The following is a 3,997-nucleotide window of genomic DNA, read 5'->3' as shown; positions in this document are numbered from 1 at the left end:
TAAATATATATCATACACCACATTCAAAAGTCAGTGGTCTACAAGAGGGAGACAATGTTTTACAAAAGAATTCATGCATGCGGTCAGAAATGTAGTTAGTATGTATGGCCGAACTACTCATTGGATACTTCAATTTAAACACTTAGTACTGACAGCAGGGGCCTAATTTTGTAGATGGCACAATCTATTTGCAACACTGTAACAAAGGCCTAATTCGGGCCAACATCTTAACACACCTGTTGCAACCAGCAAAGACTGATTGATTAATTGATTGCATATTGGATGCAATACAATGCTTGACATACATAGGTGAAAGCAAGACAGGCAAGGCACAGAAAATGTTGCAAATGGTCCAGTGAAATTGAGCAAAATGCTACATTTGGCATCTGAAATGTGCTTCTTTGACCCTGAAAATAATTCAGATAAAAGGTTAAAAGACAACTTGCCCTGCTGATTACAATTCAATCTGTTTTTGGAAACCGGATCAGAGAAGGAGTGCACTGTTCCTGGAGATACTGCAATAACGGGTCAATGCGTGGAGTGGACAGAGCAAGCTCCATTTCCAGCTCCCTGTTCTAAAAATCCATTTAATATATGGTCCCCAAATAGGGGACGTATCAGATATTAAACTGATAAGAACAGATTTTTGCGTTTATATTTTGCTATATCGTAGTCTTTAGCTTTTCTTCAAACCTTTAAAATACCATCTTCCATAGGTGATAGTTCCATGTACTTAGGGCTCTCTACTTGCCAAGCTTCTTCACGTCAAGTAGATAGTACATATACAGTTCACTTAGTGCCAGTCTGATGCAATTTTTGACTTCTATGTGGTCTTTTTTGAACACCAAGATGTTTCGGGTCTTCCACAAAGCATTTTTAATACAATTTAGTGTACACCATAAAACTCTTTCTTTTTCTTTGGCCATGTTTAAAAAAAATCCATATAAAACCACTTCATGACTCAAAAAATTAAGACCAGATAAAAACTTTAAAAGCTCACCACATTGCTTCCAAACTTGCTGTGCAAAGTCGCAGTTCCAGATAAGGTGCATAGTAGTTTCGTCATTATTGCACTGATGCCTAGGACAAGTCTGAATATTACTCAGTCTTCGCTTATACTGAAAGTCTCGGGTTGGCAGACATTCCTGCACAATCATCCAAGCTAAGTCTTTATGTTGGTTAGTTAAGGTGCATTTACTATTTTCCAGACTTTTGCCACTCTGTTGAATAAATAGTAGCTTATGGGCGTCATAATTTCTCGCTTTCTTATTTCTTGAAGCAATTTCCTTGGATTTTTCAATGTTGGTATATCAAAGGATTCCAAGTCATACATTCTAACAACTTTCTCCAGGATGACATATTGCTTCGGAGGAGATAGCAACACTGGGCACGTTAGAGAGATAGATACCCATTTTCTTCTTCTAAAAATATGACCAGTGGCATATTATTTATTAGGTTCTGTAGAAGGACGTAGATCTGGGGATTTATTATGATGGAATATAGGCTGAACTGGATGGACAAATGTCTTTTTTCGGCCTTACTAACTATGTTACTATTTATATCTTAAAAAATGCGCCCAAGGGCTAAAAAGAGATATATTCTTAAAACAGAGGCTAAAAAACTTAGAATATAAAAACAATTTAATATAAGGAACGTCTTTACCACCTAGGTGGTGTGGTGTGGCTTGTGCATGGTTTCACGCTTGACTTTTTCAAATTTAGAGCTCCATATAAATTCAAACAGCATTCTCTGCAGCTTTTTTGCAGCAAGGTCACTTGGAGGGTAAACATAGCTGAGATAAAGCATAATAGGTAACAAAAGGGCTTTGATAATTAAGACTTTTCCTTCAATTGTCAGCTTTCTCAACTTCCAGAAGTCTATTTTCTTCTGAACCTTCTCTATTACCACATCCCAGCTCTTTGTGCCGTTATTTTGTTGGTCAAAGACAACTCCTAAAATTTTTATCTTTTCTGACTGAATTGGTAAGTCAGGGATGGACACATCAGACCAGTTTCCTCGGGCAAAGAAATCACATTTCTCGATGTTTAACTTAAAGGCCGAGGCTTCACAAAAAAAATGTGTGGTTCTTATAGATCTCCTTAATGCAGCAGGGGACGAACAAAAAATAGTGATGTCATCCATATAGCCCAATACTTTAACATGACGTCCATCGCCACCAGGGATAGGGACACCTTTGACCACCTTATCTTCTCTCAGCATGGATAGGAGAGGCTCTATTGCACATATAAACAGCACTGGAGATAATGGGCAGCCTTGTTTTACACCCGAGTGCAAGAAGACTTCTTTTGATAAAAAACCATTAATTAAAATTTTACTAAAAGAGTCCTTATACAAAAGTGCCACTTGCTTAATAAAAATTTCAGGGAAGCCCATTGTTCTTAAAACCAACCATAAAAACTGATGAGACACATGATCAAAGGCCTTTTGAAAATCCAGTGATAAAATTGCCAAGTCTTGACTTCTAGACTGCTGATACCAGATCACATCTCGGATGGTATTGAGGTGCTCAGCAACCCCTGTTCCCGGCACCCCACATACCTGGTCTTCAAAAATCTGGGGTCTAAGGGGTAACGTTTCTCCTTATGGAGAGTGACATACCAGCTGGCTTGTCAAGGTAAGGAGGCTTATTTAAGAAACAGGCAGAGCGAGAGTGAAATTTAAAAACCAGACAGGCGAGCAGTTGTCTTCCCAGCTCTCCTGAAGCTGGGCACAGATCCCCCCCACCATGTGGTCTGCTGCTGCTCCAGCCGCAGACTGAAGACGGCGCCATTTTACACTGCCTTAGATAGGCCAAGAGCCCATTGTGACACGAGAGGGTTCCGTAGGCTCATTGTAACAGCACGTGAAGGTTCCGTGCTCAGATTCTATCTACTGCAGGCAGCGCACCTGATTGGTCAAAAGCATTAGAATACTCACACAGGTGTAGATTAGCAAGGCAAGCATATTCAAGATCAGCACAGACCCCATTTTTCCTTTTTTATTTAAATACATATCATACACCACATTCAAAAGTCAGTGGTCCACAAGAGGGAGACAATGTTTTACAAAAGATTTCATGCATGCGGTCAGAAATGTAGTATTTATGGCCGAACTATTAATTTAATACTTCAATTTAAACACTTAGTACTGACAGTAGGGGCCTAATTTTGTAGATGGCACAATCTATTTGCAACACTGTAACAAAGGCCTAATTCGGGCCTACATCTTAACACACCTGTTGCAACCAGCAAAGACTGATTGATTAATTGATTGCATATTGGATGCAATACAATGCTTGACATACATAGGTGAAGGCAAGGCAAAGCACAGAAAATGTTGTAAATGGTCCAGTGAAATTGAGCAAAATGCTACATTTGGCATCTGAAATGTGCTTCTTTGACCCTGAAAAGAATTCACATAAAGGGTTAAAAGACAACTTGCGCTGCTGATTACAATTCAATCTGTTTTTGGAAACCGGATCAGAGAAGGAGTGCACTGTTCCCAGAGATACTGCAATAACGGGTCAATGCGTGGAGTGGACAGAGCAAGCTCCATTTCCAGCTCCCTTTTCTAAAAATCCATTTAATATATGGTCTCCAAATAGGGGACGTATCAGATATTAAACTGATAAGAACAGATCACTTTTCAAATAAGCTTTATTAAAATCAGATATACATCATAATTTTCAAACAAATCAAAGACTTGAATAAAATATGACATAAAAACAAATACAAATCTGATTTTAAAACAGGGTAAGAAATATAAAAACAGTACAATACATATGCATATAAAACTGTGTTCTTTTATCTTGCTGATATCCATTTACAATTCTTCAGATTTTAAAACCATTGTTGTTAAAATAATCCAAGTACAAAAATATTCACACTTGAATAAAACATGGCTTAAAACAAAATCTGATTAAAAGTACAATTAAGAACACAAATAAAAACAACTAATATGCATATAATTTACATATGTAAATACATGTTCCAAATTT

The 3,997-nt window shown here is 37.8% G+C and overlaps 1 non-coding gene and 1 pseudogene across 1 annotated transcript; both read right to left on the bottom strand.

Annotated features, from left to right (window-relative positions):
* Positions 1–490: 490 nt before the first annotated feature.
* On the bottom strand, positions 491–666 carry LOC138668156 (U2 spliceosomal RNA; annotated as a pseudogene).
* A 2,819-nt stretch (positions 667–3,485) lies between these two features.
* Positions 3,486–3,673, bottom strand: LOC138668153 (U2 spliceosomal RNA). The gene has a single exon (XR_011319103.1). It is a non-coding gene; the product is annotated as a U2 spliceosomal RNA (small nuclear RNA).
* Between the last annotated feature and the right edge of the window lie 324 nt (positions 3,674–3,997).

This window comes from Ranitomeya imitator, chromosome 2 (genome assembly GCF_032444005.1).
Source record: "Ranitomeya imitator isolate aRanImi1 chromosome 2, aRanImi1.pri, whole genome shotgun sequence".
NCBI classification, from domain to species: Eukaryota; Metazoa; Chordata; class Amphibia; order Anura; family Dendrobatidae; genus Ranitomeya; species Ranitomeya imitator.
This window is presented reverse-complemented; position numbering and strand designations above follow the sequence as displayed.